Source organism: Lissotriton vulgaris, chromosome 8 (assembly GCF_964263255.1).
Source record: "Lissotriton vulgaris chromosome 8, aLisVul1.2, whole genome shotgun sequence".
NCBI classification, from domain to species: domain Eukaryota; kingdom Metazoa; phylum Chordata; class Amphibia; order Caudata; family Salamandridae; genus Lissotriton; species Lissotriton vulgaris.
In genome coordinates this window covers 1,512,567,205-1,512,577,958 of record NC_141696.1, presented here as the reverse complement: position 1 = coordinate 1,512,577,958, position 10,754 = coordinate 1,512,567,205, and positions in this window count along the sequence as shown.

Sequence of the window (10,754 nt, the reverse complement as noted above, 5' to 3'; positions counted from 1 at the left end):
TGCTCTTGATTCCCAAAACTGATCTAAAGTTCTGGACTCTGGGTCCCAATAGTTATACTACAAAATCCTTTTGTTCTCTGGTGGCAGAGAAGCCCTATGCTTGGTCAAAACAAGTTCTGTCCTGTCTGGTGGATTTCATGGCAGGAGGTGGAGACAACAATGTGGAAGGCAGAGCAGGCCAATTCAGGTGAAAGGATATCTCCTCCCCCTACTCTAAATGCAGCCCAGGTCTATTCAGCCCAGCTCTGATTCACCTAGCTCTCTGGAGCCACTGCTCCTCACCAGCCCCTCTCATCCAAAAGCCAGACATGCAATACACAAACCTAGCAGAGGCGCACTGGATGGCTAAGCAAGAAAATACCCATTTTCTAAAAGTGGTATTTTCAAACACAGAATGTAAAAATCACCCTCACTAAAAGATGCATTTTAACATTCTAAATTCAGGCATACTAAACTTTATTTTCCTACCTTGTTCCCAGGGATGGTTATTTTTACAAGGTGGTATAAACAAACTTCCCATTCTATCCTATTGGAACAGGCATCCTTGCAATAGTGAAAATGAAATTGGCAGTAATTTACTATCAGGACATGCCACACACACCAGGGCATGCCTTACCTTTCACATACACTGCACCCTGCCCACAGGGGTATCTTGGGTCTACCTTAGGGTTGACTAACATGTAAGAAAAGGTAAGGTTAGTGCCTGGAAAGTGGGTACACCTTACAAGTCGACATGGCAGTACTAGACTGCACACAGGCTCTGCAATGGCAGGCCAGAGTTACATTTACAGGCTGCTTATGTGGGTGGCACAATCAGTGCTGCAGCTCACTAGCAGTATGTGATTTACAGGCCATGGGTGCACACAGTGTACTGGACTAGGGACTGACTATTAAATAAAATCAGCCAATAATGGAAATACCAATCCATAAAAACAATTTACAAAGGGGGGCTTGCACTTTGGCACTGAACAGCAGTGGCAAGTGCCCAAAGCATCTAGACCAGCAAAACGTAGTCCAACACACAGCAAAAACACAGGATGCAAAGGCAGAAAATGCAAGGAAGACCCACGCCAATGGTGGCAGGTCTAACATGTGTCCCCTCCAGTTGAAATGTGGGGAGAACTACCCACCCTCTTGGGAGTTCTCTTCACTAACAAGGAAAAGTCTAGACAGACCATTAGCATTGGCGTGTTCTGTACCAGGGCGTGTTCCACACTGAAGTCCATCCCCTGTAGTGAAATATACCACCACAACAGCTTTGGGTTCTCCCCCTTATCTGCATCAACCATCTGGGGGCCTGTGGTCGCTCTGAACCCGGTAGTGAGTCCCAAACAAGTAGGACCTCAGCTTCTTCAGCGCCCAGACCAATGCAAATGACTCCCGCTCAATCGCATTTCACCTCTGTGCCCGTGGAAGTATTCTCCTGCTAATGAAGGCTATGGGCTGGTCTAGGCCCTCATTTAGCTGCGAGAGCGCAGCCCCCACACCATGCTCTGAAGCATTTGTCTACACAGTGAATTCCCTTGAGAAGTTGGGCGCTTGAAGCATGGGCACCGTGCATATGGCAGATTTGAGGGCATCAAAAGTCTTCTGGCAGGCATCAGCCCATTTCACCTTCCTGGAAGTCAGCTCTGTCAAGGGGGCAACAATGGTGCCATACCCCTTGACAAATCTCATGTAATACCCGGTGACTCCTAAGAAGGCTTTCACCTCTGTCTGGGTCTTGGGGGGTTTCAAGCCAGAATGGTATCAAACTTGGGCTATAGGGGCACCACCTGGCATCTCTTCACCTGGTTTCCCCAAGTACACCACAGAACCCTGCTCGATCTAGCAGTTGCTTGCCTTGATCACGAGGCCTGCCCTCTGCAGAGCGTTCAACGCTTCCCAGAGGTGATGCAGATGTTCCTCCCAAGTGGCACTGAACACTGTGTTGCCATCCAGGTAGGCGGCACTGAAATCCTCCAGTCCAGTTAACACCTGGTTGACTAACCTCTGAAAGGAGGCAGGGGCATTCTTCAACCCAAAGGGCATCACCCAGAATTGGTAGTGCCCCTCTGGCACTGAGAATGCTGACCTCTCCTTTGTTAAGGCAATCTGCCAGTACCCAGACTTTCAGTCAAACATACTGAGGTGCGGGCAGCAACCAACCGATCTCTGAGCTGATCAGCTCTGGGGATGGGGTGTACACCAGTCCTGTTGACCAAATTGAGCCCTCAGTAGTCCACACAGAACTGGAGTTCTGTTGTGGCACCAGGTGTGGCAGCCTTTGGGAATAAGACCACTGGGCTGGCCAAGGGCTGTTTAAGAGCTCAATCACCCCAAGCGCTAACATCTTGGAGACCTCCTCCTTGATGCAAGCCTTGACCCTGTCAGTCACACTGTAAATGTTATGATTCACAGGAGGACTGTTACCAGTGTCCACATCATGGACACACCACTGAGTGGCACCAGGGGTCAGGGAGAATATAGCAGCAAACTGCTGGCGGTAGTCACTTTGTTGTTCAGGAGTCAGGACGGGAGAGAAGGTTACATCATCCACTGACCGATAGATCCCTTTGCAGACAGGAGGTCAAGAAGAGGCTCAGTCTCCTCCTCCATTCCAGCATCTGTTGCTAGAAGCATGCCCACTTCGGAACTCTCCAAGTGGGGGCTTGAGGCAGCTCACATGCAGGACCCTCAAAGGGTTCCTTGGAGACTGAAAGGCCACCAAGTAGGTGACTTTACTCTTGCGCTCCACCACCTCAAATGTTTCGGTCCACTTATTCTGGAGCACACAAGGCTACGTTGGGGCCATGGTATACACTTCCTGTCCAGGCTGAAACTCGATCACAGTGGCATTCTGATAATACCAGCGTTTCATCTCCACCTGACTGGCTTCCAGATTCCCCTGAACGAGTTGTCTGATGCGTTAAGTCTGGTCCCTGAGCCCCCCCAGCATGTAGCTATATATATCCTGGGGAGGTTCACTGAGGACTTTCTCCCAGCCTTCTATGACCAGATTTAGAAGTCCTCTTACAGGATGCCCATACAGGAGCTCAAAGGGACTGAACCAAAAAAACTTCTGCTGTACCTCTCTGTAAGCAAACAAAAGGCATGGCAAGAGGATGTCCCACTTACGCCTCATGGATTCACCAAGACCCATAATCGCCCTTCAAGGTTCGGTTGAATCTCTCAAATAGCCATTAACTTGGGGGTGGTAAGGAGTGGTAAACTTGTAGGTAACTCTGCACTCCTGCCACAGGGAATTCAAATACTTAGATATAAAGTTAGTACCCCGGTCAGACACCACCTCTCTGGGGAACCGTACACGGGGGAAAATCCCCATCAATGCACAACGCCCCACCGGGGCCGTCACAGTACGGAGAGGGATGGCTTTTGGGTACAGGGTGGCACCAAGACCAGGATAAACATGTTGCCCATGGCTGTCTTGGGATCCAGAGGCCCCACAATGTCCATACCCACCCTCTCAAAGGGGGTGCTGATCACAGGGAAAGGTTGGAGAGGAGCCTTACACTTCCTCCCACTTTTACCACTTGCCCAGCAAGGCTGTCAAGTCCTACAATGAGTATCAGAACTCTTATGCATTTGGGGCGAGTAAAAGTGGGTGACAAGCCTTTCAAAGCTCGTCTTACCCAAAATGTCTTGCCAAAGGTACATCATGAAACCAGACCCAGTAGGAAGGCTCTGAATTGCTGGGGTACCACTAGCACGCGGGCTGACCAGGGCTCAGCAACCTTAGGCTCGCTATACAGGAGACCATTCTCCCAGTAAATCCAATGTGATTCAGACTGATCACCTGATGCCTGATTTGCAGCTTGTTGCTGCAAACCAACAAGAGAATGGAACCTCTGCTGCTCCTGGCAGAATTCCTCCTTGGTGGGGCCGCCTTACTGCTGCCAATGGGTCAGCTCAGGCATGTCCCCCAATTCAGCCACTTGTTCCCCTGTAGGTTCCAGGGCATTCCCCCTCAAGGTTTACCTCCTCCTGGACAGTGGGACTTTCGGCTGCCGGTTTACCTCGCCCCCTACTTCTTCTCTTTCTGGCAGGCACCTGGGCCACTCTTTCAGGCTCCAGGACCTCTTGAATGCCTTTACCGGCTGCCATAGAGCCAAGTGGTCACACACGCCCACTCAGGTAGACCCAAAATCTCTAAATGAGACCTCCGCTCCACCTTTGCCAAGGGGAGCTCTCCAAATCATTGCCTAGCACACAGTCAACAGGCATGGCTGACCTCACAGCTACTCTGAAGGTACCCAAGACCCTGCTCCTCCACTCAAAGGGAACTTGTGCCACTTGGCAGAGGCACTCCGAGTTGTCAGCGGTAACTAGTGGGTAGAAAGTGTTGGAGAGCACCTGCTCCTCAAACACCAGCCAACAACTGACAGCTGTCACACTGGCTTTGGTGTCTCTCAGAGCCTCTACACTATGACCATTGATGCTCACCCACTGCCTGAACTTCTTAGTGTTAAAAGGCAGATGAGCTCTTGGGACCATCTCACTGTCTCCTAAAGAGACCAGGGACATTTCTGCGGGTCCCCACCCCTCTTAGGCACCGACTCCACCCACAAGGCTACACTAGCCATTTCCCGTGGCAATGCACCAGTGTCTGCAGTGGTAAACTTTTTGGGACTCCTAGGATCCCCTTGGAAGTGGCCAACCTGACCACAACCATAAAATGCCTTGGAACCCCGAAGAACAGGCTTACCTGGGACCCACTGCTTCTTTCCGGTGGGAAGCTAGGAACCTTTACCTTGGTTCCCTTGGTGATCACTTTGGGGCCCTTTTTGAAACTCCTTATGTTTACTCTTGTCCCCCCCACTCTTCTGCTGGGGACCCTGTCCACCTTTGGCGGAGTCTCCCACATGACCTTTTTGGACCTGGAACTGACCCAGCGGTCCGCTTTCACAGCAAGCTTCCTGGGGTCAGTCAGCTTCTGGTCAATCAAGTGCTGACATAGCTCTGGAAAACAACTATCTGACAAGTGCTCCCATGCAACCAAATCATAGAGCCCCTAGAAATCATTCACCTTGCTACCCTTCACCCAACCATCCAATGCTCTGCAAACATAGGACACAAACTCCAACCAAGTACTTGACTCCAGCTTCTTACAGTTTCTAAATTTCTGCCAGTACAGCTCTGAGGTCAACCCATACCTTGCTACTAAAGCTTACTTCATGTGAGCATAGGACATCAGATTCTCAGAAGGCAATGCTAGCAAGGTCTGCCTTTCTTCACTGATAAAGCAGCACCACAACCCTGCTCCCCAATATCTTTCAGGGATTCTGTAGGACCTCATAGACCTTAAACCACTGACCAATGTCTTCATGCGTCATGAAATCCTTAATAATCTCCTTGGGGATGTATACCTTCCCTTCTCCAGGCACTGATGGTGTGCTGCCACCATTGGGATAGATCTCTACACGTTTGGCTTCAGATCCAACTCCCTCAACCCTCTTTCCTGCTCAAGAGCATCTACTTCTCTTCTATAGCCAATTTCTGCTTCTCTTACTCCAATTTCTTACTTTCCACGTCACACTCCTTCCCCAGCATTAGCTTTGTAAGCTCCAACTCATGCCTTTTGCTTCTCTCCCTGCCCTCCAACTCCTCTGGAGACAGACCATTTGAAGACGCACTAATTCCCCCCTGGAAGGCACCTTCCCTCCAGTCAGCCCCAATAGCCCACCCTTCTGTCCATCTAAATTCTCTCACTCCACCAGAGGCTCCTAGGTATGCTCACTGGCGTTTCTGGATTCCAACCAGGCCCTCTGTGCCTTTTGGTCTTCCTCCTTTCTGGCGAGGCCTCTTACAGAGATTTAAAATTGTCTGCAGACAGCTTTAAGTTGTGGCACAGTGTAGGTATCAACCCTCTCCTCTTCAAATTCAATATCCACAGATGCAAGTGATGCTGGTTTACTCCTGGTGAAAATTGGCAGTTCTCAAGTTGCAAAAACTTCCAAGGAAAACGTTCTACCAAATGTATGTGGTCGCGTAATGGTCTGCACTATACTAGTAGTGTACACCAATCACTGCATGTAAGACACAAATGCAAGTCCAGATCCTCTAGGGGTCTCTAATTGGCAAAGGTAGGTACCTTTGTCCAAATAGGGACCCTTGCTTAAACTCAGGGTAAGGGGGATACACTTCTTAAATAACCCCTGCTCAGCCCCTGGGTAGCTTGGCACGAGCAGACAGGCTTATCTCCGAGGTAGTGTGTAAAGCATTTGTTACCAAATGCAGTGAAAACAATACAAATGGGACACCACACCAGTTTAGAAAAATAAGTAATCTTTATCTAAACAAGACCCAAAATGACAAAAATCCACAATACAGTAAAAAGATATGACTTTCAAAATAGTAGAAATAGTTCAGTTCAAAGCAAACTGCAGATTCAACACTTTTCACACAAAGTACCTTGGATGCGTCACGCACAAAGCAAAACGGTAATGTGTCGGTTCCTTACACTCAGGGAAGGTTATACGTCGGCTCCTTGCTCCGGGGGAGGTGATGCGTATGTTCCTTACTGCTGCGCAGGGGAGGTGAATCATCAACTAATCAATCAATCAATCATGGGTTTGTTGAGGGCCCTTAAGGGTCTCAAGGCGCTAGGGATGGGGTGGAGGTGGAGGATCCAGTTCATCCATAAGGAGGTCTAACGAAGAGCCATGTTTTGAGGTTTCTCGTGAAGATGGGGAGTGATATTGTCTGTCTTAGGTGGAGCAGGAGGGCGTTCAAGGTTCTGGCAGCGAGGAAGGAGAAGGAGAGGCCTCCCATTCTGGACTTCGTGGTGCGGGGGAACAGGAGCAGGGAGATGGGTCTGTAGTTTTTGAGGTCAGAGGTGTCCACTGATGGCTCCTTCAGGAGTTGGTTGATCTCGGCGTGCTTCCAGTCATCGTGGAAAAAGTCATTCGCTAGGAAGCGGTTGATGGTGTGGCGAGGTATGGGTGGAATGGTGTTGACAGTTCTGTTGAAGATGTGGTAGGGACAGGGGTCCGTGGGGGCCCCGGAGTGGATTGACCTCATACTCTTTAGTGTGTCTTCGCTGGTGAGGGCTGTCCAGCTGTTGGGGGTGGTTGGTGAGGGTGCAGTGTGTTGGCTGTCTTCGTAAAAGTTGTAGATGTTCTTGATTTTGTGGTGGGAGAAGAAGGTGCAGAGTTTGTCGCAGAGGTCTTGTGAGGGAGGGATGTCTGCAGACTTGCTGGTGGGTTAGGCATACTCCTTGATGACGCTGAAGAGTTCTTTGCGGTGTGTGGAGATTCTGTCTTTGATCTCTGTTTTTCTTGTATTTTTGATGAGTTGGTGGTGTGCGTTGGTGGTGGCTCTGAAGTTGTTGTGGGTTTCTGTAGATTTGGAGTTCCTCCAGGCCTTTTCGAGGCAGCGGCATGTGCGTCTGGACTCCAGAAGTTCGGTGGTAAACCATCAGGCTTTCTTGGCGTGTGTTGTTGTTCTTCTTGAGGGAGGCTATGGTGTTGGTGCTGTCAGAGAAAAAAGAAAAACCAAAGGGGATGATGGACGGTGCTGTCAGAGATCCATCTGTGCAGAGTTCGGGTTGCGGTGTTGGGGTCGTCTTCTGCGATGGTTGGGGTGGAGTTGCCGAGGAGGTGAGCTGGTCATCGGTGATTTTGGTCCAGTTTCTTTGTGGGAGCAGTGCTGGGTTCTGTAGATGGTGGGTGTTCTGAAGGTTAATGGATGCATCGATGGCCAGTCTACGGGAGTTCAGTGGTGTGGCTATAAGTGATGGCGGTTCCTGTTGTGAAGAGGGGGTGTCCTGCTGACTGCGTAGGTTCGGTTACGATCTGGCGGAGTCCTATGTTGTGGAGGTTGTCCAGGAGGGATGTGGTGTTGGGGTCTAGTTGGTTGTTGAGGTGGAAATGGAGGTCTCCCAGCAAGGTGTAGTTGGTGGGCGCGATGGCTTGCGGGGAGATGAGGTCAGTAGCTGAGGGTTCCACGGAGGGTGGTGGTAGGGCAGGCCTGGCCTGTATCTTGAAGTGTAGGTGCTCCATCAAGTCTGTGGGCTCGTTGGGGAGTGTGCTCAGCCAGAGGGTGGATTGGTGGATGATGGTGATTCCCCCTCCTTCTGGGAAATCTTGTATCCTTGGGGAATGGTGATGGCGATGTCCGGTCCCGAGATGGTATAGGTCCAGGTTTCGGTGAAGAACGTGACGTCCGGGGTGGTGCTGTCGAGGAGGTCCCAGATTTTGTTGGCGTGTTTGTGGAGGGATCGAACGTTGAGGAGGATGCATTGCAGGGTCTTCGTTGTGTTCTTACGGGCAGGTTGTGCTGGATCTGTGGTCTTGGCGGTGCTGCAGGTGTGCCGGTAGCAGAGACAGCGGAAGGGTCCGTGGGGGTCACCTGGTGAAGCTAGCATGCAGTTGTTGTTACGACCTGGGTTTAGTACATAGAGTGCTGCTGGGTTGTAGCGTTGGCGGTTCGGAGGTCCAGGGTTCCTGGCACTGGACGCGTTCGGGACGTGGACAGGCGCAGAAGGGCTTGCCTTTGGCGCACCTTCATTAAGCAGTGGTCGGTGAGGGCTGGACAGCTGGGAGGCGGTTGCAGGGAAGAGAGCTGGCCTGGGCTGGTCGCGCTAGGGGGGGGGGGAGGGGGTCGGAGAGGCCGCGGGGCAGCAGCGGCATGAAAAATGGGGCAGGAGGTGCCCAAAACAGCGCAAAGTATGAAAATAAGTAAAGGTGATAAAAAAGGAGTTAAAAGTGATAGGAAGAGAGTGAGAGGCTAGAAAAACGAAGGTGAAAGTAGAGAGGCTAAAGAGAGAGGTAGGCAGAAAAACGGATCAAGAGTTTTGGAAAGGGGTTCACTGGACCACCAGGGATGAGACGCAGGTATAGCCTGCGGGTGGAGGAGGGCCTCGAACACCAAACACTTGAGAGTGCAGGGACTCAGGAGGGCCTCACTTGATGGTGGAGCTGCAAGGGTGGGAGAGCAATTTCACTGACAAGGAGTCAGTGGTCTTGCTCCGGTTCCTTACCGGAGAGGAGGTGATGCGTTGGTTTCTTACTGCGTCCCCTAACAATGCTGCAGACTTGGCGCCTCAATGGGATGATCCGGAGCGATGAGTGGATTCTTGCAGCTGCACAGCAGGCCTTGTGTCGAAATTTGTGCTGTGATTTCGGACTTTGGAGATCAAAGCATTTGATGCGGCGTGCAGCGATTTCTCGAGCCGTGGCAGGCGCTGCAAGAGTTTCTCCAGGGATGCATCGGAAACAGGTACAGATGTGTCAGGCTTCTCAGTGTTGCGTTGATTTTCTATCTCCCTGTGGAAAACAGTCTCCAGAAGTCCAAAACAAAAGCTGGCACCTCTTATGCAGGTCAGAACTCCCAGCAAGGAACTTCAAGGGAGCTGGTGGTGAAGGTGTTGTGTCCCTGAGAGCTCAGAACAGGAGAAAGCTCTGTTTCAAGCCCTTAGATATCTTCCTCAAGTAGGGGACACAGCAGAATCATTTCTACTCTCTTTGGCAGCAAGTAGACAGTGCAGGCCAATCCCACACAGCAAACGGCACAGGGGAGGGCTGCCCTGGCTCTTCTCATTGGCTAAGGTTCCTCTTGATTCCCAGAAGTGATATAATGTTCTGGGGTCTTGGCCCCAATATTTATACTACAAAATCCTATTGTTCTCTGGTGGCAGAGAAGCCCTGTGCTTGGTCAAAAACTGTTCTGTCTTCTCTGGTGCAGGTTCCTGGGAGGAGGTGGAGACAGTATTGTGGAAGGCAGACAAGGCCCATTCAGGTGAAAGGAAATCCCCTACCCCTAATCTAAATGCAACTCAGGTCAATTAAGCCCAGCCCTGACTAATCCTGCTCTCTGGGGTCATTGCTGCTCCCCAGCCCATGTCATCCAAAAGCCAGACATGAAATACACAAACCTAGCAGAGGCATACTGGATGGCTAAGCAAGAAAATACCCACTGTCTAAAACTGGTATTTTCAAACACGAAATTTAAAAAATCACCCTTACTAAAAGATGCATTTTAACATTCAGAGGTCAGGCATACTAAACTTTATTTTCCTACCTTGTTCCTAGGGGTAGTTCTGTTTATAATATGTTATAAACAAACGCCCCATTATATCCTATGGGAACAGGTAGCCTTGCAATAGTGAAAAACGAAATTGGCACTAATTCACTATCAGGACATGCCACACACACTAGGTGTCCTACATTTCACATACACTTCACCCTGCCCATAGTGGTAGGTTAGGGCCTGGCTGTCAACATGGCCGTACTAGACTGCACACAGGCTCTGCAATGCCAAGCCATAGTTACATTTAGAGGCTGCTTGTGTGAGTGGCACAATCAGTGCTGCAGCCCACTAGCAGCATTTGATTTACAGGCCCTAAGCACACACACACGAGGTCGGAAAGCAAAAAGACAGCCTGTTGATCCTAGATATGGATTGGGGTAGACCTGTCGCCCATCCCAACCTGGCCTCTCCCAGACATTATGCTAGAGAACAGAGTCCTCAGGGAAACTCTAGCTTTCCAACTGACTGAATGGTTTGATCAAAACATGGATTTAGCATCTTCTAGAGCCCTGGAATGGAAAGTGTTGAAAGTGTTGGCCAGACGGTACTCCATTCAGGCAGAGGTGGCTTGTCAAATACTACTAGGGTAAGAATTGCTACGAATGGAGCGTTCTTATTTAGAAACTGAACACAGAGCGGCGACCGGCCCTACTACCAGAGTAGATTTCAATGAACTGCATGAAGAGGAAGCAACCTTGTTTTAGTCAATTGAGATCCCTTGAATG